At 32.7% G+C, this 27216-nt stretch overlaps 1 pseudogene; it reads right to left on the bottom strand.

Annotated features, from left to right (window-relative positions):
- LOC139707795 (abnormal spindle-like microcephaly-associated protein homolog) overlaps positions 1-27216 on the bottom strand; it is a 110695-nt pseudogene that overhangs the window by 58179 nt on the left and 25300 nt on the right.

Below are 27216 nucleotides of genomic sequence, written 5' to 3' on the forward strand. Positions count from 1 at the left end.
ATATGATTGTAATAGGTAAAGAGGAATGATTTATGAAATTCTGTTTGTCTCAGTTGTGTTTATTATAGTATAATGTTATTAAACGTAATTTATTTAATTTATGCTAAAGTTTATATATAAACCTCTATAAGCAGGAGATCATTTCAATTTTATTGTATTTCAAAATATTCAAATATTTTAATTACCTAAGTAAGACAACATAAAGCATTCTTGTTTTTTTCCCCATTTCCCAATTTGTTTTGAATAGGATTATTATGTGGTGATTTTGTGTCCTACTGAAATGGATGTGCAAGTTCGAAGGGTATTACAGATTCCAATGTGGTCTCAAAGAGTTATCTACCTTCAGGGTTCCGCTCTTAAAGATCAGGATCTGCTGAGAGCAAAGTAGGTATCCTTATCTGTTTTCCATCTTGCAGCTTGTGGTTTTGAGTGCTTTAATATCCTTTTTATCTTCCAAATCTCAGCAATTTTCAATGTTACAAAATGTGTTAAGGATGTTTGAAAATAGAAATTAGCCTTAGTTCTGCTAATTTCTATTGAGTCCAATTAAAATGTTAAAAATATAAAATTGGTTTATTTGCTCCTCTTTCCCAGCCTTACCTTAGGGAAAGATGTTCAGCAGACTGTGTCCACAAGTTGCAATGAGAAGTGTGGCATGGTATAATTCTCCAAGCTGTCAGAGGTGGGCGAATGTATCCTGACTCACTGTTACAGTAGTCTCAGAGTCCCTGTATATTGTTTTGATTCTGAAAATAGAAATCTTGGACTAAGCATTATTTGAGATATCAAAGTAATGAGTCAAGGGCTAGGGATATAGCTCAGTTGGAAGAGTTCTTGCCTTGCATGCAGAAGGCCCTGGGTTCAATCCCTAGCACCAAAACAAAACAAACAAAAAAGTAATGAGTCAAGTTTTAAATTTTAAAGAGTTTACAAAAATATATTAGGCAGAAAGCACTTGTGTTTTCTGGGATCAGGGACAGAAGAATCCCTGGAGGCTGAAGGAATCTAGAGGGTTAGAGGTCTTTCTGAACTGTCCTCTTCCTGTTGTACATGTCCCAGCCAATTTAGCTTTAGGTGATATAATCTAGGGCCTGGAGGTTCTGCCACATGAGCAGAGTGAAGCAAGAGTGGGCAGACCATGGGCCTCTGGAAATTAGGGCTTCATCAATACTAGGTCCTTAGTTTCAGAAGTGAAAAGAAAGCCTTAGTTTTGCTAGATGTTTCCTGATGCTTGAAATGTTTTAAACATGTCTTCATGTTCATCCTGAGTTGACCTATGTGCTACTTAAGATTTAAAAGTCTCATGAATATTAGAGCATAAGCTTTTTTTTTGCCCCCTGAAAGGCGTGTGTGTGTGTGTGTGTGTGTGTGTGTGTGTGTGTAGAGAAAGAAAGAGAGAGCATGAGCAAGCGCATGGTCTGATAATAAAAAGAATAGAGGAAAAGTCAAAAGCTCTTTTTTGTTGCTTAATCATTCAAGTGGTGACTACATACCTAGCAATTAAGTACTCTGACATTACTTTTGATTCATAAATGGCAAAGTTAAACTGAGGTTTGTTTTAATGACTCACTTTCTAAAGCATGAGGTCACACTAGAAACTACCAGGATATAATGAAAAGTAAAACTGGTAAATAAGTGTTTCTGAGAGTTTATTAGTACTATGGTGGATGAAATGTGTTGTTTTATGTAAGAGAGTTTTTTGAATCATAGATGTTCCAAGCACATCAAGCAATCCCTGAATTTAGGTGTTTGCCATGGGTTCTGTTCATCATTATTTGGGTGCTCTAGAGGAATTGTTGCTTAGACAGTAATATAATCTGTATGTTCATATTCATTTGTGTAGATAAACAGAATGCTTAATTTATTGTATGATTTAAGTTCTGCACCCAATAAGCATACATAATGTCTGTAGAATGTTCGTTATTAATTTGTGTGATAAATGAAAGATTTTTTTTTTTTGGTCTCAGAAAGTAATCTGAACTGTTTAGATCTAAGCTAGATACTGTTTAGGATTAACATAATCAATGTCTGATTAAAAATTTGAAAATGGTTTCTCAGAAAAAGCAATCACACTTACAGGAAACAGTCCTTTACTGGAATCCCCCCAAAAGAAAGGGGATGAAGGGATGAGAGGGAGCCAGCTGATAAAACTCAAAAAAGGATGGGTTGACAAAGACGTAGGGTGACAGTTTCCATTTTTGTGTTCATTTCTATTCCTAATTTCACATAAAAGATGTGGGATGTAATGTTAACTAACACGTTCTTCAACACAATTCCCCCTGCAAGGAGCAAGGAATAGGATTCTCCAAACAAGTTTCAAAGGTCAGTTGCATGAGTTTTGAATTGCTTTGTTGAAAATGATGTTTAGAAAATGTTACCTCAGTAATCATGGCTCAACATTTATTCAGAACTGTTTGGTTTGAATTAATTTCATGAACTTTTTTATCTTTGCTGTCCATCGAAAAAAATTTTGGTTTTTTTTGGGGAAAAGGTTTATTTTATCATAGTGTACCAGAAAGATAAATCATCCCTAATTTTGAAAATATACATCTTATGCTTTAAAACATCATGTATCAAGCACTCGAGCATATTGCTGCATCACTAAATTTAAGAACTATAAAGCCCTAGCATGAGGGGAAGAGGTTTGGAACACAACAATGCATTATCTCAGGGAAATAGAAATAAACACTGGAGTTTGATTTATAAATGCAGATGAGCTCTGTTCCCACCCTCTTAGTTTAACTGACATTGCAGTTGAAATATAATTGGTCATGAAATAAGGTTCAATACCATCCCTTAATTTATGCAAAATCTTTATAAAAATATATAATCATAAAAGAAAATAAAGTTTGAATATCTGTACTTGTGTCATAAACTACTGAGTTATATAGATAATCCAACAATTTTTTTTTTTTATTCAGCCAAATATAGTCATGATTTGCTAGAAATTCAACTTTTGCTTAAGCTTAAGGATGCACATAGTCTACATGTACTATATGGACCAAGCGTTGAAATTCTATTCTCCAAGTAATATTTCAGTGTGTAATTATTTTGCTTTTTTGTCTGTATTTAGGATGGATGATGCCGAGGCCTGTTTTATTCTGAGCAGCCGTTGTGAAGTAGATAGGACATCATCTGTAAGTTTCTAATATCTACTTTCTACTTTCGTAAGTTGTGCTTTTCATATTAGATTTTTGTTTGATTTTTATAAATCTTCCAATAATAAATATTGACCTTAAATTTTACTAAAGAGAAGCAATGATTGCTTAGCTATCTTTGCCTTAATATAAGAAAAGTTGCATTGTTGTATCAATAAAAAGTTATAATCAAGTAGTTCATACTAATCCTCTGAGTTTTCTGTTGATGGAAATAAAAACAGAACTAGACCTTTTTTTTGTTGTTGTTAAATATATCCTACAATATGTAATTTTGTTAAAGTGGCCTCAATTTCATCAACACTAAAACAAAGCAGATGGATCAGGCAGTCTGCATTAGAATCAGTTGTAGGGTTTCTAAAAAATATACATTCATGAAAATTTTATTCAGAGTATCACTGGTGGGAATCAGAAATCTCTATATTTTTAAAAGACCCCCAGGTGAGTTTGATAAAATTCGGTTTGGTAATATTTGATTTATAGGGTCTTTGTGGTGTATTTTTTAGGTCAAAGTTCTATAAACTTATAATGAAATAAAATAAGGTATTAAAGTTTTACTTCTATTATTTTAAAATGTATTGTAATTTTATTATTTTTTAAAAGTGCACTATTCATGTTGACTGAGTACTGGTACCAATTATATTTTTTAAACCAATAATCCCATCTCTAGCTGTATTTGTGGTTCATGGACAAATGAGAGTGCTGAATTACCTCTGGAGTGACTGGGAGAAAGGCAAAATAAGCCGAGGTCTTCAAGCACATATTTTGACGATTTCTGGAGCATCGATTAGGCATACTCTGTTGCACTAATTTAGGACTCTAAATCTTGAATGTGGCAGGCTCTAAGGTAGCCTTCCTTCAATTTTCCTAAAGTTCTTACTCATTCTTATAATTCCTAACCAATTTTCTCAACCTTCATTTGAAGAAAGCTGCTGTGATTTGAATGGTGTTCCCACAAATCTTCTTATGTTGAAGTCCTAACTCTTAGTACCTCAGATGTGAACGTTGGTACTAAATATGTTCAGAGGCAATCCAGTTTTAATGAAGCCATTAGGGCAAGCCTTAATCTGCAAAGACTGATGTCATATCAAAATAGAAAAAAAAAATTGAGACAGACATGTATGTACAACAGTTCCAAACTGACATGAAAGCAGCAAGCTATGAGCTTAAGAGAGAGGCCTGGAACAGATCGTTCCCTGACAGCTTTCAGAAGAAACCAACTCTGCCAATGCCTTGATTTCAGACTTCTAAATTTTTGTTGTTTAAGCCATCCAGTTTTTGATGCTTTGTTATAGCAGCCCCAGAAAACTAGTAGTTGGGCAGAGACCAAACAAATAATTGGAAAACTTGCAAAATAGTTTATTTAAAATATGTATTTAAAAAAATCATTACTCTCCTCCTTTTCCTCATTTACTAGGATATTCAGACCAGATCCTCTTCAATTTACTCAAGCAATACTTCAGTAGTTTCTTAATTGGTTTGGCATAGTAGGTACTCCAAACATATACACTGAAAAAAATGAGTTTGAACTGAACATAATCTTGCGTTTCTATAATTATTTGACTTATGTAATTTTTTTCCCTTCGGGTGTAACTTAGGTATACAATACATTCAGTCTTTCAGTATCTTTAATGCCTTTGGGTCACAAGGGAGGTCTAAGCATTAGGAAATAAATACATGATATCTTCTAGAGTACCCTTTACAATGTGGATTTGGGAGCTTTCAGTTAAACAATTGCATTCTATTTCCTCCTGACACTCTACTAAGTTGATAGGGAGTGAATAAAATGATTGATACCCATAAGAACAGACGGTTTGGTTCTCTGTTAGAGAACCCACGAGAATTTTTGGAAACTAGCAAGCAGGTGGAAGAATGGCAACTGGCTGAGCCAGAAGGAAGTTGAAATTTAGGTTGAAAGAGGAAACAAATCAGAAGCAGGCTGCGTTCTGCAACGGAACCTCAAGTCTCAGGAGATAGAGGCACCAGATGCCTCTGAAAGTAAGGTTATAAGTAGGACTAAATGTACCAATAACAATTAAAAGTCTCTGAGAAAAGCAGATTCCCTTAATTTTTCCATATATCTATTGCTGTTTACTTTCTTAGCCCTGGGAAAAGAAGTTTACTGTTTAGAGAATTTGCTCTAAGGATACTCTCCTTTCAGAGACACTCAGCATGTGCTAAAATTAGGGAAATTAGGAGCCAGTTGCCTTACTGAATATCACATGCTTCTTCCTCCTTCCATGTCTTACAGAATCCTTGCAGCCAGGTTCCTATCTCCATGAACAACAGTGACAGGTTTATCTGAGGACATGGTCCAGTGAAAATTCTGTGTATACATATAAAACATAAATAATGTCTAGAGTTCTGCAGAGTAGAATCACAGATGATCACCTTAGAGTAAAACCCTCATGAAAATACCCCTGCATTCACTTGAGTTTGAACAGCTTTCTAGAGCTTCTTTCCCACATACATTCAGACAATAGGAATTACCAGACACTTGAGAGAATTCCTAACTAGAAAAAGAAAGAATAAATGAATGAATAAACAAACAAAAAGCTTGCAGTAAAGAGAAATCAGAGGAAGTGTGAACAGCACCAAATAATTCTGGGCAAAGGTATCAGTTTTAAAATATATATTTGGAAGATGTCACATAATACATATCTTCATAGTAATATAAGAATCTGGTACGTACATAAAACAAGAATAGTATATGCTGTAAACCAAAACTAGTCAAAACAAAAGAAAGAAACATTTGGGGAGCCAGCCTAATATAGAGTAACAAATAGAAAATTCAATAAAAGGCCTAGAAGTTAAACCTCAGGGCCTTGGAAGATTGCAAAATAGTAAAATGAATAATAATACTTAATAACAGAAAAAAGGGTCAAAATGTGAGAAAATTAGAAGATTAAGCAGAAAAAACAATATATACATAGTCAGAATTAAAGAAAGGGAACCTAGAAATAATAGTGAACAACATTATCGAAAATATAATCCAATCAAATTCTCCAAAATCAAATTGTCAAATTCAAAAAGTCCACTTGTTATAGGACAATTAATAGGAAAAACCTAAGTGGATTAGAGAGAATGAGATAAGAGAAAGACCATTAAAGGTAGAACTAAAATGAGAGCACAGATAATAAGAAAAAAAGAAAAAAAACATTTAAAGTTCAGGATGGAGAATATGTGTGTCTTCAGACTTCTTGATGGTAATACTAGAAGCCAGGAGGCAAAAGGAAAATGCTGTCAATATTCAGAAGAAAAATAATTTTCAACTTAGTACTCCATATCTTGGCAAAATTTTAGTCAAGTAAAACGTTTGAAAGAAAGGTATTGTAAATATTAAAGATTACAGGAGATGTACAACTCATGGGAATTTGCTACAAAATGTTTTTTTTTTTTTTTTTTACTAAAATCAAGATGTGAGCAAGGAAGAAGATGACTCAGGTTAGCCCCCAGAGGAAGGAGAGTAGAAATTTCTATGGGTGTGTTGACACAAGATTGTAAACCAGCAAACTGAGCAGCAGGCCCTGACCACAATAGAGAATGGAGGAATTCCTCTGAGAAAAACATGAAATTCGTAGATAGCCTTTACGATGTTGAGACATGTTCCTGTTATCCCTAGTTTTTCCAGTGATTTGAACATAAAGGGGTGCCGTATTTTGTCAAATGCTTTTTCTGCATCTATTGAGATGATCATATGATTCTTATCTTTAAGTCTATTTATATGATGAATTACATTTATTGATTTCCTTATGTTGAACCAACCTTGCATCCCTGGGATGAATCCCACTTGGTGCACAATCTTTTTTGTATGTTTTTGTATTCGATTTGCAGAATTTTATTGAGAATTTTTGCATCTATGTTCATTAGAGATGTTGGTCTGAGGTTTTCTTTCTTTGATGTATCTTTGCCTGGTTTGGGGATCAGGGTGATATTGGCCTCATAGAATGAGTTTGGAAGTGCTGCCTCTTTTTCTATTTCCTGAAATAAATTGAAGAGTACTGGTATTAGTTCTTCTTTAAAGGTCTTGTGGAACTAGACTGGGTAGCCATCTGGACCTGGGCTTTTCTTGGTGGGTAGGCTTCTGATGGCATCTTCTATTTCATCACTTGATATTGGTCTGTTTAAATTGAGTATATCTTCCTGATTCAATCTGGGCAAATCGTTTGTATGACTTAAGAAATTTGTCGATGGCTTCAGTGTCTTCTATTTTATTGGAGTATAAGACTTCAAAATAATTTCTAATTATCCTCTGTATTTCTGTAGTATCTGTTGTGATATTACCTTTTTTTATCACATATGCTGGTAATTAGAGTTTTTTCTCTCCTTCTCTTCGTTAGCGTAGCTAAGGGTCTGTCGATTTTTATTTATTTTTTTCAAAAAAACAACTTTTTGTTTTGCCATTTTTTTCATTTGTTTCTTTGTATGTGGTGCTGAGGATCGAACCTGGGCCGCATGCATGCCAGGCGAGCACACTACCGCTTGAGCCACATCCCCAGCCCTCATTTGTTTCTTTTGTTCCGATTTCATTGATTTCAGCTCTATTTTAGTTATTTCTTGCCGTCTACTGCTTTTGCTGCTGATTTGTTCTTCTTTTTCTAGGGCTTTGAGATGTAGTGTGAGGTCCTTTATTTGTTGACTTTTTCTTTTTTTAAGGAATGAACTCCATGCAATAAATTTTCCTCTTAGTATTGCTTTCTTAGTATCCCAGAAACTTCGATATGGTGGAGAGGGGGAGCATGGGAGGAATAGATGAATTCTATATAGGAAAGAGTGGTGGGAGGGAAAGGGAGGGGGCAGGGAATTAGCAAGGATGGTGAAATGTGATAGACATCATTATCCAAAGTACATGTATGAAGACACGAATTGGGTTTCAAAATACTTTATATGCAAACAGAGATATGAAAAATTGTGGTACATATGTGTAATAAGAATTGTAATGCATTACACTGTTATTTTTTTAATTAATAAAAAAACCCATGAAATTCGTGTTACCTGGTGTAGTTGCCTATGTTGAGAAGAGATTTCCATTTCTGGCCAAATGTTTCTCAATGAATTTTGCCCCCTTAAAATTTACATGTTGAAGCCCTAACTTTAAGAACTTCAGGATTGGACTGTATTTGGATACAGGACTTTTAAATATGTAATGAAGTTAAAATGAGGCCAGTAGGACTGGTCCTAATCCAGTGACTTATATCCTTATAGCAAAAGGAAATATGGATACACAGAGAGACACTGGTGTGCAGGCCTATGAAGAAGCAGTAAGGAGGCAGGGATCTGTAAGCCAAGGCCAGAGGCCTCAGAGGAAACCTGCCCTGCCTTGTCATTACCTTGCTCTTGGACTTCAAGCTGGAAAACTGTGAAAAAATTAATTTTTGTTGTATAAGCCATTCTGCCTGTGGTATTTTGTTATGACAGCCTGAATAGGCTGATCCATATTTACAACTATAATGAATAATTAGAGAATTAAAGAAATGCCAAAGTAGAGAATTGCATCTAGAGAAAGACTAATAACTCAATATTTGGAAAAAAATAGTGCCCGCTATGCTTTATTATAAATAACAATCATATAATGGAATGCTGAGTATTGATCTTATCAGAATTATTTTTGAACTCCATTCAAAGGAGGTCGGAAATTATGATTGAGGATGGGGTGAGGGTGGGTACAAGAAAATATGTTCTTCTCTGACTCAAAGCAAGTAGATATTTACAATTGAAAAAAATCATGAAATAGTAAGAGTCATATTTAGATATGGAGGCAATAAGAGAATAATTAGAATTAGGGATTTAAAGTGACTACCTCTGTGGAGTGGAAATATGGCATATTCTTGTGATATGACAGCAAGAGGGATTTGCTATTGTATTTTTTTAAATTAGTAAATTTGACTTTTTGCCCTATGTATACACAATTTTCATAATAGTTTTAATTATGTAGAATTTGGAATATAATTTTATCTAGGAAAAACGTCACTATGGTAAAAAATGAGACTTTTTATGAGGAAGCAAATAGATTCCTCTACGTGTCAACTTTATGTAACCCTTTGGAGGACAATAAAAGAATGGGCATATTTGCAATTGAATTATATATATTTTATATATTTATATATTTTAAAATTCCATTTTCATCCCCAAACCTGATGAAATTATGCTGTCTTATTCACACATGTGATTTAGGAGAAGATACAAGACATACCAAGGGAAATCTAAGAAAACAGGTATAATTCAAAATTCAACAGCTTGGTAGTTTCTAACAACAGTTCAGTGAAAGCGGTAGTGTGATATAGCTGTGGAAGGTTCAGCAAAATAGCCAGGGGTTAGTAGATTTTGGGAGAGCAACTCAATTCTTAGAAATCCAACAGAGAAGTTAATGTCACTGCTGGGGCATCTTGAATAAGGTCTATGAAGAGAGTATCACTAGGTCCTAGAAATGAATGGAGTTTTAAGTTTTGATAGTAAGATAAGGAAGAATCATATCCACATGAGGCTCTGAATCTACATCTCAATCTCTTTGGCCAACTGGAGAGTCTCTCAGATGTTTTACACTTGGTTTAAGGATTTCAAGGAAGTGTCTTCTGCCCTTTGAAAGACAAATTTTCAGGGACTTGTTATAAAAAGGATGACTGACTCTTCCTAGATTTCTCACATCTGTATGCAACAATTGGCTTTAGTCATCTCTTTTTAAAATCATTTTTACATGTAGGTGGTGGGCACAGGAATCCAAAATATTTGACTTACATAGAAATAATAAAATCTAGGCAAATTATGCATTATGTTAAATAGCAAACAATGTTAACGTAGAGAACATCATATTGCTTGGTAATGAAAATGTTACATTTTATTTCTTAGGAAAGAGTTGACTAATTGCTGATGTAAGCAATACTACATTTTTCCTACATTGAGGTTGGTTAAACAACTCCAAAATTCACAACCCTCTTCCTCCTTCTCCAGCATTTGGCTTAAATCTATTCAGGAGCAGTAGAATCACTACTTTTTGACTCCTCAAAAATAAACAAACACATCTTTTCCGCAGTTTAGAAAATATCTAGAACAGTTTTTTTGTTTGTTTGTTTTTTCCAAGGGCTTAGTACAAAATATTTTTCTTTTCTTATTATTTAAATTGTTCTGTTTGGGAAAAAAGTAGATGAAAAAATTTTGTCCTTTGTGACTATCCAGTCTTGTTACAACTTAGTCATTTCATATGCAGTAAATCTTATATTTTTAATTTAGGAAATGAACTTTTTACTTTTACTGTGATCAAATCAGTGTCACCATAATTTTCACAGGCTTCCAGTGTGTGAATTAGTATAATCTGTAATATACAAGAAAATGCATTTTAAAAATCTGTATAGTTCAATTTTTGATATTAGAATTTATTATTATTATTATTTTGGTCTGGGTATTGAACCTGGGGTATTTGACCACTCAGCCACATCTCAAGACCTTTCTATTGTTATTAGTATTTTTATTTTGAGACAGGGTCTCACTGATGCTTAGGGTCTCCAAAAATTGCTGGGCTGACCTGGAATTTGGCAATCCTTCCCCCTCAGCCTCCTAATTCGCTGGGATTACAGGCATGTGCCACCACACCTGGCTTAATATTAGGTAAAATTGTAAAGGACTTTTCCTAAATGTGGTTATAAATCATTCTGATTTTTTAATATTATTCTCTTTGGCATAGTATGACATTTTAAATATGTCAATGGTATATTATTTTGGAAAAGGACACTTTCTGTTGTTATTTCTTAGTGTGAAAAATTAAATGACTGAATTCTTTTGTTACTTTAATAAAATGGTTTAACCAGGAAGAGCACTCCTTGGAACTGTAGAATTGATTGTGCACATTTTCCTGATTTGAGGAAGGGGGAGTTCTGAATAACAACTAAATGAAAATTAATGGGGATTACAAAGGACTGGCCTTTGGAATGGACTACATTTCATGAGAAAACTATGTCTATATAAAATTTTTGCATTGTTCATAGGAAAATCAGTAGGTAATCGGGAATTTGGGAGTTCCAGAGCAACTACCTTAGTCATTTTTTTCTCTTTATATTGAATGACCAAAATTATTTAAAAAAAAACCTCATTGAGTATAGTTTCACTCATATCAAAATGATTTCTGATTATTCTGGATTAATGTTATTAAAACAATGAAGTACATGATATATACTTTTTAAAGAAAATGTATACATCTCCTTCACATAACACTTAAATATTTGAAACTTAATACTATTTTTCTACAAATCTTACATGCTTTTATAGGGTTGGAGTTTTAGTCAACATTCTTACCATTAGTATGCATAATTTAGAACAAATTTTCAAGTCTATTTAATAAAAAATGGAAAAAGGAATGAAACAGGTTTGACATTTATTGGGTAGCTTTCATATGGTCAGGCATTTTGTGCCCATTAAGACATTTCATACAATTGTTTCATAGATGAGAGAACTAAAGCTCAGAGGTGTTAATTAGATTCCCCAGAGAGGCAAAAACTGGATTCTGCCCAGTTCAGTCCAGCTCCAAAACCCCTTACTTTACAATAAATTACTCCCCATAGAGATAAGAGCTTCCTGTTCAAATGGCATTCTACTTACATTTGCAAATAAATGTCATGCCACTGTTTAGAAATTATAATCAGAATAACTTATAGTTAGGATTCTAGGCATCTGCTTTTGTTCTACTCCTTCTTATCCCCAGTCTATCCCTTAAAAGAATATGTTGACTTTGTTTCCCCTAAATTATTAATAATACATTTGTATGTCTGTCTTATAAGAAAAATGGCATTTGTTTCCCACTTCTTTCCTTCAATTTTCACTGCCAGTGTTCTATTTCCCAATTTTGGTCTTTTTTACATACATTTTGACATTTTTAGATACCATTTAAATTTTTTCTTTAAATGGAAAAAGTGGATAAATTATTCTTCCTATATTATCTATTGATAATTCTAAATGTTGAAACCAACAAATGGTTAATTTTTAGAATGTTGAAAAAAGTGGATAAATTATTCTTCAACATTTAGAATAAATTATATTTCAACATTTAGAATGTTGAAAAAATTGGATAAATTATTTTTCCCATATTATCTATTAATTGATTCTAAATGTTGAAACCAACAAATATTTAGAGCTGTGTGACTACATACATGAGGTTGCTTTTCAGTCCTCCTTTCTTCTGTTCCTTCACCATCCTTTTTAATTTTCAATATCAGGTGTACATTGCATGTGTCTGTTACCTTTCATTACATTTTAGGGGTGGATGGGTAACTAGTTATAGATCTGCTATTTGACACACAGGATTATGTTAACTTTCACCAGTATTTTGCTATGCAAATATTATATGGAGTATATTCATTTGGCTACTCAATACTCTTTTTATAGTTCCTATTAGCCCAGTGAAGTATATTTATTATAGGTTGTTGTCGTTTTTATATAAAGATTTTGATATTTATTTTTAGGTTCCCAGTTTACTAGCAAATTGATTTTGGGTTGTTCTAAATATCTCATTTGAATTTCATATGAGCTTGTTGAGCTTGTTCCCTCTAGTGTGCCTACCATGAAGGTGAAAAAAACACTTTGTTTGCTGCTTTGTAATTATCTTTTGTATTGACCATGGAGAGCACTCAGTTTTTCTTTGCTTTAAGCAAGAAACAAAAACCCCAAATGTTTTAACTTTTCTCCCCAGAATATTTTTTTGTGTTGTTGTTGTTTGTTTGCCTTTCTCTAAATATTATCTGTTTCATAATTACAAATTCAAACTGGGTCACCAGTGCTGAACAATTATTTAAAAAACAAAACAAAACAAGGTAATTTATGCAAAAGCATTTTGTAAATTATAAGGTACTACTGAAATACAAAGTAGACTTTTTATTGCCATAATTTAGAGGAAATATTTCCTAGTTTAGCAAAAATATTTTCCTCCTTAGGTTTTATTTCTCAGAGGGCCATAAATACATATAGCTATCAAGATGGACATTAGTGAAACAATGGAACTCATAGGATTGAAGATATCACGGTTGTGTCATGAGCTTGGTCTCAAGACTATTGTTAAATGACAGACTCATCAAGACTTGATTTACTTACTTTTCCCATGAAGGGACAAAAATATTACATGAACTTAAGCAAGAGATATGAGGCAATTTTCCAAGTAGACATATAGTTATATGTGTATAACTATAAATATAAAATAAAGCAATCTAATAGGGAGAAATTGTCAATTTATGAAAAGCTTCTAGGAAGCTGAGGTAGAGGAAAACATGTCATTTTAGTTAATTCTTATAAGAAAGAAGAGAACCATGATCTTCAATGGAATTAATACCCATCCTCCTTGAGCTCAGAAATCTCATTCTGTAGGCAAAATGATATTTAATAATACAATTTAGAAGCACAATATATGTTGTTTCTTATAATAATTTTTGTAATGTATGACTCTCACTGATTTCTGGCCTATTGGCTTGGAGTTTTACTTGCATTATCTCATTTAGACCTTTATAATAACCTTATGATACTGTAAATATGCTTTATTATCTCCAGCTTATAGAAGAAACAAGGTCAGAAGAAGAAGTTAAACATTTTTTTTTAACAGTAAGTGGGACAACAGAAATGAGTCTGGGTTTATCTGATCATACTTTGTCTTCTTTTCCATACAAATTAAGTCTTAACAGTGGTTAGAAAGCAATTCTTTCAGGTAATAAGTGTTGTTTTACAAGTTATGCTGCTTCTCAAGATTTAACTTCATCCTAGTAGATAAATTAGAAAATGTAAAGGAGTGGAAGGATAATTTGCACAGCCTCCTAACTTTTTCCAATATCATTTTCTTTCCAGATAGTTAATATTTATAGATATGATTGTCAGTGTTCTCTCTGCTCAAAGGACCTGCCTTCTCTGTCTGCCTAGGGGAGCTCTTACATGCTCATGTCTTTCAAGATCTTTTGTAAGCTCATAACTTCAGCTGTCTAAAATAGCTCAAGAAATGAAAAAACCTGAATCACTGAAAACTTGAAGCATCTGGACTGCTTCCCTTTCTTCACCTGAGCATCCAATCCATCAACAAGCCCTGTTGACTCTACCTCCCAAATCTCTTTATCTACTTCTGCCTGCTCTGTTAATGCTCCTGTCAGTTAGCCACTGTCTTGCTCACAGGATCTGGTCTCTCAGTTAACTTCTTTATTCTCCGACAAGGTTTTTTAGCTGAGCCGTAAAAATAATTTTACAAGTTTAAAAATGTCTATTTGTTTCTGAGTGCACTTAATTTTAAAAAAAGCAAACAAAAATTCTTGGAAGACTTTTCATGATTAACTCTGACCTCAGTTTGCACTGTACATTCTCTCCATCAGGAGGCCTCCTCCCTCTGCTTTCTTTCTGTTCTGTGGTTATGTTATGAGGGTTCCTGACTCATGGGCTTTGTACTAAGTGTTCCTTCTGCCTTGAATGTTCTTCACTTAGTCTTTGATCTCCTTTAGGTCTTGGCTCATATGTTAAAATTCTTCAAGTTTTTTTATTTAGTTAAGGGTTCTGAAAATCCCACTGTACCCTCCCACCAGCAGTTGCTCTATAATATATTAACCTTTTATTATCGTCAGTCATTTGCCTGTTTGAGGTTTTTTTTTTTTTTTTGTATTTTAGTATTTAAAATGTGTTCTGCAAATGATACAAAGTTTGTTTAGTACATTCGAAACAACATATTTGATTGAAGATGGAAAGATATGTTAGAGAAAATAAACAGTGATTTTAAGTTCAATTACACCCAAAGCTATTGATAACAAATGACAATTCAAAGAACTATTTTTCTTCCTCCTATTAGACATTTTAAAAAAAAAACAACTTTGCCATGAATATTTAAAACATATATCAAAACTTTTTAAATGTTTATATTTCAGATGGGTAAGGACAGAATGTGGTAAAATGATTAGTGAATTTTTTGTCTTTATTGAATGAGCGGAAGGCACTGTGGACAGATTTCATGTAGGAATGACAGCATAGCTTACTCAAATTTCGTCTCCCTTAGAACATTGGTCCTAGTTAATTAGTAGCCAAGTAACTATTAGTCACTCTGTTCACTGGATTGTAAATTAGGTTTCCTTTTAGTCCAGGGCAGGATTTAGAACCTAGTGCCTGAATAAACAAGCTCTAAGGCAACTGGCTTCCTGATTTTGCTCTTAAAACAAGGCATATCTAATTTCAAAATTTTCTGAGCTTCTTTTTTTTTTATTCTGACTTTCACAAATTTGGGGACAGTGAATGAAAACATTCGTCATACCACTAGTGCCACCAGTTATGAGGAGAAAAAGAGAGACCCTTGACCAAAGTCTGCCCTAAGACTGTTTCCGTGGCGAACCAGTCATTCTCTGCCAATGAGCTGTGTTTCCTTCATACTGTGTCATGGAAAGTGTGTCATTCCATGGCGTTGCTGGCTTGTAAGAATGAGGATCAATGCTAATAGGATAATGTCTATAAAATAAGGTTTCAAACTGATCAACTCTCATCGTGAGAAAAAATTAAAAAAACAGCGTATCTACTGATTTTAAAAACATTACCTTTTGGTTTAATTTTCATTCCAATTTGAAAAAGTAGTGCAGAATATAAGATTTAATTGTGAATATTGTAATTACTATTTAACTCCTTGCTTAATCACCTTAAGTTTACATAATCAAATATGTGAAAGTTCTTTCAAATTTTCTAAACATTAAAGCTCACAGGAGCAGTGTTCCTTAGGTCAATATTGCCACAAGCCAGGTCTTCCAGTAAATTTCTTTATAGAGTGTGTCATTCATTGGCCTTGTGAAACTGCTCTTTGAACAAATATTGATCAGGAAAACAGTTGCAATTTGCAGTGAAAAAACATCATTTAACAGGAGTTTATTCTATATAGTTTCTGATATGTTTGACATTAGCTTACAAGCAATACTTTGGAGAATCACCAACATCCAAGAGTGTTGGTACTTATATGTGTTTATATTTCATGCTGTAGAATTATCTGTGAATATTATGCTCTGTGAGCTGGTATAAGTTCATTGATAATCCTTTAGAAGGTAGAATTTTTTAAATTATTTGAAGCAGACATTATTATGAAATTAAAAGTGTTTTCATTGTGACAGATTTTCTCTGGTACACATAAGATTTTAATAATCTTACTTGAATCCAAATTTTAAATGTTTTAATAAAGTAAAAGTCATTTTTACTATGAAAGTATTTCCCACTGCTTACAGTGTGAAATAACATGTTAAGTTCTAACCCTCACCCTCTCTCTCTTTCAATGAGTAATTTTGGATCTTTTTGTTCTCTCTCTCTCTCTCTCTTACTGAGTAAATTTGGATCATTTTGATAGTTATAAAATAATACCTTATTTTTGTGCCTTTTTTGAATGCCAGAATAGGTTGACCAGAGACTGACTATTTGGTCTTGTTATGTGGTGGTAACTAGCATGACATGCTTGTGGGAATAAGTTAAAATGATGATACAATACCTCAAGACCAAAACCTTTTTAGCTATATTTGGTAAATACTCTGAAAATTAATTGCAATGAACATTCATTTATTAAAAGGATCTGAAAAATCCTTTGATAAAAAGTATGCTTAAGCTAGAGATGTCAAAGTATTTGACTGCAGAACTTTGAATCTGTTTAATATATGCTGTCAAATTGGTTTTACATTTGCAATGCAGAACTACAGACCGAGCTTAAATAAAACTAATGGATATAAAAACATAAAAATCCTAAAGCAATAAATTTTCAAACTAGAAGTAAAAATGTATTTAGTTAAAAACTAAAACACAACAAATCTTAAATAAATAAAGGGTACTTATCACTATTACTTACCTAAGGATAGTATGAGTGTAATTATATCAATAACGTCTCATTTATATTTTTTATTAAATAATAAAAATTTTAATAGCAAATGCATATTACTGCTTTTTTAGAGCTGGATAGATGAAAACTGTGAGCAAGTTACAATCAAGTCAGGTATAAATTTAAAGGTATAAGAATGGCTTATCACAGGCATATATTAATAAAATACAAAGTCTAAAAGGATTGGGCATGTGCATTTAACAGGAATGTTAAATTCAACAGTCAAAATATGAAATAATTTTCTATTCTTCCCTTTCCCAAAGTTTTCCTAATATTCCTTACTTTATGTCACCATTAGTCATTTCCTTTAACCCCTGATATTCATAGGCCATATCCAAAAATCAGCGACTATTGCTTTAAAAGCAATCAAAACATTAATTTTAAGATTTATATTTATTTCATACATTTCTAGTCATATATTCAACCTTTTAACCACAATTATTGAATTACTCAAGAATGTGAATTTGCCAAGGATATTTCCCTAATTTTCTGGTGAATATTCATAGTAATTAAGTTTTGAGTAGACATTTAAGTATGTATTTGACTGACCTCTACTCTGCACAATTTAAATGTATAGTAATTTCAGAAAAAAACTTCAATAGTAGTATTCAATAAAATCTCCAAAGAATTTTTACTCTATGATAGTGCTGTTTAAGATAAATATTAAAATCAATGTGTATTCATAAAAAACCAAATTAAATAAGGTGCATATATATATGTGTGTGTGTGTGTATATATATATATACATACACACACACACACATATATATATGTATATTAGCAACCAAATAATTTATTTTATTAATATATTCATATATATGTATTTTAGCAACCAAAGAATTCATGCCATAGTATATATAGCATGAATTCTTTGGTTGCTAAAACACATAGGATTTTAAAGATAGGTATATTTAACCTTTATTAAATATAAAATGTTCAAGTCACATAAAATTATATACCTATAAAATTGTTGATTGTGAGTGTCTGTAAAGTAATATAAAAAGAGAAAGTCTTACTGGGAATTTTTATAAAAAATATTTATATTTTAACATTTCAGTCTTAAAATATTTCTATGTGATGGTATACTAATTTTTACAGAGTTCATTGAACTATATAAATATATACACAGTGGATATACAAACATATTTATTTGCATACAGTTATTAATGAAATTTTTTCATTCAAGTAATCTTAGTGATAACTAATTCTTTAAAATAAGTCACTACCCTAATATTAATATTCTGGAGTAGAAACAGTGCTAACTTTTTCTTTTTTTTTACCCCTTGCTCTTTTACCAAGAATTAGTCATCAGTTTCTGTAAATGATGATAGTGAACTTTCCAAAGATCAACAAATCTCAGCATGATTACTCTTTCTAAATAGTAAAGATTATGGGTTTACTTGCCAATTGCCTAACTCTTCTCTTTTGGAGCCTTCTCTGACCACCTGAATTTCCACTTTCATACCAGTGGGGACTTGCAGAATTTTCAAAGGAATGGACAAATTTACAGCTACTCATTGTACATCACTAAATGATTATCTGCTACTGTTATCCTGTTGACATCCATAGTAAAGAGGAATAGACACACTGTTTTCTATTGACGCGCTCCCTGTAATTTCTGTCTCCGTTGTTTAATAGCAGCATTTGTTTCTTTTTAAATAGAAAACAAAGGTTTTGCAGTAGTTTCATGTATATATTTGCTCCTTATATTTGACTCATTTTTATGCCTCCATTTCTCTCATAAAGTTATGGAAGTAAATAACAAAATGATTATTTAAATTCCTTGAACATTATTCTATGCTGGGCATTTTATGGAGCATTAGCTCATTTAATTCTCATAATATGCAGTAAAGAAGTTAATGTTATTACATTTGCTTTTCAATTGAGCATGAAGTTTGAAAAGCTCAAGTAATTTAGGGAGGTTAGCAAGTGAAATGTTCAAATGTTAATTTGTAGTATTATTAGTTGTACTATTTTAAAGTGGAGGCTACTGTTATTCACTTTAGATTTTAAAAGCTTTGTTCTATTTATATCTGCATCTGTAATATCTATCATGGTACCCTATCTAGCACCCTAGTAAAACATCAATAAACTTATTTGTGTGAATAAACATGACTAACTTTTGCAATATTAGGTAACAATTTCCCAGTATGCAAATTTAGGAATCATTTCATAGCATTTCTATTTGGATGTAAATCATTTTGTTATAACTTAAAACTTAAGAGATGCTTTTATTATAGAGAACTAATATAATAAGGAAAATATATTCATTTACATTTTGTATTTAAATGTACATCACTAAATGAATTCGAGTAGCTTTTATGTTTAGAAAAACTACAATTAGAACACGTGTTTTTTAAAAGTATTTTAAATTGCAATAAATGAATTTAAATATCTAGGTGAAGGATACATGATAATAAAAAATTTGTTAAAGTTAGATATGCTGTGTAACCAAATATTTTGGGCAAGCTTTAAAATATGCATATAGATAGTTGCCCAGTCACAAGCCAATATTAAATTTGAATACTAAAAGATATGAAGATAAAATGCTTACTGATATTCTAAAATAAATATTACAGTATTAAATTTTTCAGTTACTTTCAATTTAATGTTTAATTAAATGTTTTAGCTTTGTCTTTACTGACTAAAAAGTTATCTCTCTCTTATGACAAGGCAAAATAGGATATTTGGATTATGAAAATGCTGTATTTAAGCAGATTCTTGAGTTTAATTTATCAGAAAATTGGTACTGATGATTAATATCACATTGCAGTTCATATACAAAATAATAACTGTCGCGACCCCTTGCCCGCAAGGAAGACACAACACTCAGGAATCTTCTCTCAGCAGTTTATTCAGGTCCCTTGATATTTATTATTCTTTCTTCTTCTCCTCTTCTCTCTCCCCCGGATGCCCTCCCAGCCTTAATAAAGCATCCCAAGCCCCAATGCAAAGCTGCCGCGTGGAACTTTCTCACAGGGTGGTGAAAAATCATGTGCCAACTCTCTCAGATAAGGAGTTGTTTGTCACATACCACAGCGGAGCCAGCGCCATCTCGTAATGGCGACCATAGTCTGCAGAAACGGCAGAAGCGGCTCACCACAAATAACCAAAATTCTTCAATTTATGATGAAGAATTGAAGTTTTCATTTAATAATGCAGTTTGAATTTTAAGAGCTGCTAGAGATTGTTGTTTCAATAGTCTGCGTACTTTGTAACCTCTGTAGACTGCTTGCAAACAAGTAGCTGCTCTTTTGACTTGCAAGAAGTTCTTCCTCTGATTGACTTGTACTTTGTATGCACGATAGTAATTCTGAATGACAACAACTGCTTTAAAAGTTTTCAGGTAGTGCTGCCGCATCCTTCTCATTCTGAAATAAGATTGCAGCGAAACAGCAGCTTTTCTTTGCAATCTTATCTGCTTTCTGACCAGGTATCCTCTAACAAAAGCTTACAATTTGACACAAGATTCACCTATGTGCACATATTCTTGTCTCTTTCATGCAGCCATTTTTTTGTGTATGGTACTACTGCTGGATTAATAGTACAGCTTCTCTTAAAAGTAAATATTGTTTACGTGCTTGTTTCATTTTGACAACTGACTGCAACTTTATTGTAGCATTTTTTAGACTCACAAATTTCTTTCTGGAAATACAATCATGATAATATGATTTAATCTTTATAATAGATGTTAAGATATGAATAAATGTTTTCCTGGCTGCATCCCTCTATAAGCAGACTGTAGAACAATGACAGCAGAACCTGTTCTCTGATAAGTTGCTAAAACTTTCTTGGATGAAATTAAGCTCGGAAATGAGTCTGAATTATAATGGCTGCTTTCTCTTATATTTCCATAATTGCTGATGTTTTCTTAGGAGTGCCTGCAATCTGATAACAATCTTCTTAAGGTATAAAAATCTAAGTTTATCCTGTCGCATCCTCCAATATGATTGCAAAACATAAGCAGCTCTAATTTGTCTGTATAAATTCCGAGCCTTCATTCTCCTGAAAGCTGCCTGTAGTTGAATGGCTGCAGCTCGTTTCTGTAAGCAGTTGGTGCGCTCAATCTTTCCTTTAAGATATGCTTCGTAGTACTTCTGGATAGTCAGTACAGACTCTTTCTTTTATATAACTTTTGGGCTTGAAAGGACCAAAATCTTCTCTGAAAAATAACAATACAAGATCTAATATAAATATATTTCTGTAATTCTTTGTGCCTTCTATACCATGATTGTATGACAATAGCAGACTTTTCTTTAGCTTTTCTCCTGGAATGCCATTCTCTTCTTTAAGCCTCATTAAAAGTCAAACTTCACTAAAGAAATACCCATTTTCGCTTAAAATTTTATGTCCAGTACTTCAAACATAGGGGATGCTCACTAATATATATGGAATTAAAAGTTACTCTGCAGTGGTTACATCTAACACCCTGTTAGCATACAAAGTCGACAACTATCAGCATGCAGGGGCTGACAATCTGTGGAAACTGCCATCTGGCATCTATGCTGGGAAACAGAAACTCCCAAATAACCTTGCTGCAAAGGGAGAACACATTTGTTAATTTGAGAATTCATACTTCTGATTTGTTATGGATGATATGAATACTCAAGCTTACCATCGTACCTCTTTATTTTCTCAACCAAACTTCTTTATCATATCAATTTCCAATAAAAAAATATTCAGCTGGTCATTAAAAAAAAATGATAAACTTTCTTGCATCTTTCTTCCAGACCTACCCTGCTCCCTTTACCTCTCATTTTTTATGCCTTGAGAACCTTCTTCTTCTTCACTCAAGTATTAATTAAATGACACGTTTACTTGCTTATTGGGCCCCTTCCATTTACAATATTACAATATAATGCAATTGCTGTTTTATTGTCTATATTCTTCAATTGGACCTTAGAGATCAAATAACTAATGGGATGCCATAGGATGTAAAACTCATCAGTATGAAGAAGGAAAAAGAGCTATATTTATATAATTACTAATTTAGCTATTTTCAATTTGAAAATGTATATTTTCCTTAAGCAAAGTAGAAGCAGCTTAGCTTAGTGCTTTGAAAGAATAATGAGCAAAAATAGACAAAAATGCATCGTTAATAACATCCCACTATGAGCCTTATCAAGAGTTGATTTGAGGGCATGTTTCTTGCTGTGTGTCCCTTCAAAGCTGTCAGTAATGGATTTACTTGGATCTAAAACTGTGAGGGCAGGAACTGTGCCTGTTTGTTCATTTTGCTTGTGTTCTCAGAACGTCACATGGTGCCAGATATACTTATTCGGTATTCTTCAATCTCAGTACTTTTACTGAGTGTTGTATGCAGGTTGCCTTTTCCTCTTCTCCCTATTTGTAACTTTTAAAATCACAGTGACAAGCATTCATATGTCTAAACATTTTTTTTCTAATGTTCAGTCATCCCTTCTTGATACATACTAATATTGGGGCTTATTTGGAATTACTACAAATGTCCTGCAACATCTCCTCAATAATCCACCAAAAGAAGCAGTAGTATATTCTGTGTGGGAGAAGCATCATGGAAAAAGAAATGCATTCCTTACTGATAGTCTCAGAATAATTATCTTACTTTATACAAATTATGGATAAAATGTGACTAAAAATGTATACTATGTAAACATACTCAAATATTCAAATAAATGTATGTGTTATATTTAAATATAGGTTGAGTTTCTCTTATCTGAAATGCTGGAACTCAGATCCCTGATACTTTTTGCATTTTGGAATATTTGCATGTATGTCACAGGATACCTTGGGAATGGGAAGGAAGTTAAAACAAGAAATTTATTTGTGTTTCCTATATACCTTATACACATAGTCTGAAGGTAATTTTGTAAAATATTTTAAATAGTTTTGTACATGAATAATTGTAGTCTCTTTCTTCAGTCTCAAATTTGGGACATGGACAGGGTTAAATACAGGATGAATCTAAGGCACATGGACTGAGATTATGGGAAAAAATGTAATTTTGCAGAGAGAAATCAAGTGTCAGGCACAAGGGTGTGTGCCTGTAGTCCCAGTTAGTAGACAGGCTGAGGGGAGGCAGGAGGATCACTTGAGCTTAGGAGTTCAGGGTCAGGCTTGGCAGCATAAAGAGACTTTCTCTCTTACAAAAGAAGTTATAAATTGTTACCTAAATTGAGAGAATGAATATTCATCAGTGCAAAATAACTGATGCACGCTGAGGACAATGCAAATAAAAATTATATTTTCATTACCATCATGTTCTATAATAATCCTTCATATTTCCTAAAACGCTACAAGTGAGGTGACCAAAATAATGTTATATCATTTAATGTCAGTGTTTCAAATGTTCATGAAAGATTTGTGATGCAAAATAATGATGCTCATCCAGGTCATATAAAGATTTATTCTTAATATTAAGCAAAATCTTTATATTCCTATATTCTAGATGCCATACATATGAACATACATGAATATATATGAACATTCAAATTGACAGTGATGTGTGTTCATATATTATTTAAGTCATGTGCCACCTAGCAATGTTTTGGCCAATCAAGGATGGCATACACTGTAGTAGACCCATACATTTATATTGTCCAGTGATGTCAGAGCAGTCTTAGACTGTGTAAGCACATTCTAAGTTGTTTGCAAGATGATGATATTGCCTAATAATGCATTACTCTGAAAATGTCCCGATCCTTATGTGATACATGACTGTCCTTAAAGCATCACTTACTCTGACCCTTAGGACCTACCACATAGTGTTATTTGGACGGGTTCATGTGTTCATATCTGTTCCTCAAATGAAATCATAAACTATCTCCTACACATTTACATCATGTTCATTGCACTGATTCTATAGTATATTCCTCAAAAGTCATTATTTTAAATGGACTTTGTCTTCTTAAATAACAAAATATCTCTTTCATTCATTTTAATAAAAAAGGGTAGATCTCATACCATTTATGAGGAGTTGTTTAATAGCTTCAGAAATTAAGTATAAGATGTTAGCAAAACAAAGACTGAAAGTGCAAATATAGATGCATCATATCACCATAAAATTAGGTAAAACGAACAGAAATGTGTTCAGAATTTTTCACACTTAAATGATAACAATAGCAAAACACAGTAACATAGAATGAAAGATATTAACAATCAAATAAACTTTCAGAAAATGAGGCCACTATCTTTACAGTTTCAAGTACTTTAAAAGCTGCTTGAATTTCTTTCATGGAGAACAATATTAATAGGAAACCCTTATTCTACTTGTGAATCAGCATGTGTTCCGTTAAAGTAGTATGTTTCTAGCATATGATGAATATATGGATAATTACTCAGAAACTTTCCTTTAAATAATAAATATAAAGTTACAAATTTAAAAATTCCCATTAGTTTAAACAATTGTGAAGCATACTTACTGGTGCACATGAAGGAACCTACTACATATTTTTTAGAATGCATTAAAAATAATTCATTTCTTGCTGTAATCAGCAAACACTAAAGCTATTTCTTTGGTTCAGCAGTGGACATTAAAAAGTTCACGTTGGAGTTCAAAAACTATTCAAAAATTATTCTGTTTTTCTACTCATGTATCATCAAAAATTACCTAGCCCAATCACTTTATCCTAATCATATAGGAAACTGAAATCATGCAGAAAGTTGATATATAGGGTCAAATTGAAATTAAAGGGGAAAAATCCCAAATAACTAATATTAACAATGAGAAATATTTAATTAAAATGAAAATTTTCACTTCCAAAGAGTACTTGTATTATAGTAAGCAAACATACATACTATTACAGGTAGCCATGTAGATTATAGCATTTTAATTACGTGGCTGCTGTACACCAGTATGATTTTTCTTTCATTTAACATTACAAAAATTCTTTGCACTAAGAATCATTATCCTCATACAGATGAAATTGGTGAGGTTAAGGAAGTTCAACACATTGCCCAAGATCACCTTTCTAGTAATTCATGATCTGGGATCAAAAGAAGTACAACTTTACAATAAAAATAAAATGCATTTTGAAGACTCACTTCCCCATTTCTTACACTTTACTCCTGCAAATGTGAAGATTCAAGGTCTTCCTTCTACTCAAGGCATCCATTAGAACTAAATTTTGTTCATAGGAAACTCAAGCCCAGTATAGATAAGAAATTTGAATAGAGGTGTCCCTCTTTTATCCACTGACAGAGCAAGGACAGAACATCTCTGGATCTTTCCTTGTGACTCCTGAAAATGAACCAAATTTCTTCTGCCATTCCTCCTTCCTCTCAACTTTCAAACTTTCTTAGTCTCAGTGAATTCCAATTCACTACTTTGTAAAAGCTTAAAAAAAAAAAAAGGCTAATGTCCAATAGTGGAAGAAGAGCCATCTTGCCACTGATCATAATCCCCATAACCCCTTCTTTAGGAGAATGACCAAGTCTACTATAACTACTTCCAGATAAAAAGTTACAAGCACATGCTCTTTACATTTAAAAAAATCTCATTTTATCTTTAGTTTCTTAATTTGTTGTCTTCTTTTTTTCCCTTGTAAATCTATAGACTGACTAGTCCTTTTGATTTTCATGACAGTATAGGCTAGAAAGTTGGATTCAGATGTAGAGGTACTCTGAACAGACAATTTACCTTCAATATTACAATCCTGAGTAGGACTAAGTATTTACAAAGATTGAGAAATGGCCTTTAGATACTAAAATCTTATTATTCTATGATTTCCTCTGAACATAATAGAAAATTCCAAACTTCCAAACTGTCATTTCAGTTGCAAAACAAATTATGTGATCCCTTTCCTCAGTTCTTTTAGAAGTGTTCAAGTAAATATCAAATAGAAATGACAGGCAGTGATTTCTGATTTTCCAATGATATACAAACCAAAGTAGATGTAACTGACCAGAAACCAGTAAGATGCAATAAATCCATAATCATTATGGATTATTACCCAAACACTTACTTTAACATTGTCCATTTAAGGAAGAAGCATTTTAGTTTTAAGGGTTGATCATAAAAACCACAGTCATTAGTGGAATAGGAATTTATCTTTTGTGGGAGTTTCCTTCTTGCTGGCTTATGACTGTCAGTAATACAAATTGGTTAGCACTTCTCTTGCTCATTAGGTAGAATTATTCCCTTGACTGGTGACATCAATGTATTTATAACAACCCCATCTGCAATGCTGGCAGCCTGGCCTGAAACATACTGATAAAAGGAGCAGAAGCAGGCATTTTGAAACAAAGTTACCCAAGCCATCCAAGAGCTTAGAAAGTCAGACATGATATGATTAGGCATGAGGTTGCTTCATGCTACAATTATACTATACATAAATATTTAACTTTGAATATGTATCCTAAAATAAATAATGTGATTGATTAGTGTTTTAGAACAAATGTTGAATGTAACATAAATACTTCCCATTTTAATAATAATGTGAGAGAAAAGACATTATTTCCAATTAGAGAAACTTTATAACTTAAGAGTACACTATGTACTCATTTATTTTAGAGTACATTAAAAAGAAACTGTTGAATTGAATATTACTAATGTTAAAGAGTTTTAACATATATATCTTGTTGACCATTAAATAAATATATTTAAAGCATGCAATATAAGCTCATTACAACTATGGATTGTTAAAAGTACTCCATCTTGGAGAAACAATTAAGTAAGGAACAAATAAATATCCATGTAAACAAAAGCATTGAAACCTTGTTTGCTTCATATCAACCCTTGGTATAACAGTTAGCAACCTCGGTAGAAAAGTTACCCTACATTACCTTTTCCTTGAATCAGATATTGATGGCTGAAACCGTGGAAAGGGCACAAATGCGGATCCACAAGGAACTAGCTGTGGAGACATTATGATCTTCTCCTCGAATGTTTGTTCAAGAGAAGGAAATTTATTTACAGCCACAAGCTCCTTTCATCCAGTAGCATGATCAAAGGAATGGAAGCTTGTTTTTATCATTTTATTTTTTAAGGACTTTGTAGGATGTAAACATTTCAGCTTCAGGAGCTGACTCTAATTTCTTTAGTGCTATCTTTGATACAGCATTGCTGGACAGACTGTTAAGGAAATGTTGATGATGCAGGAAGGCCAGTGTACTGGTTAACACAATTATTTTACAGAGAACTGTGTGTTCATTAATAGCAAATAAATTGTCACAATATTCCTCTCTGCTTCTTTCTAAATCTTTTATTTATGTTTATTTGGTCTCAAAATGTTTGGTGTTCAAAAT

This window comes from Marmota flaviventris, chromosome 12 (genome assembly GCF_047511675.1).
Source record: "Marmota flaviventris isolate mMarFla1 chromosome 12, mMarFla1.hap1, whole genome shotgun sequence".
NCBI classification, from domain to species: Eukaryota; Metazoa; Chordata; class Mammalia; order Rodentia; family Sciuridae; genus Marmota; species Marmota flaviventris.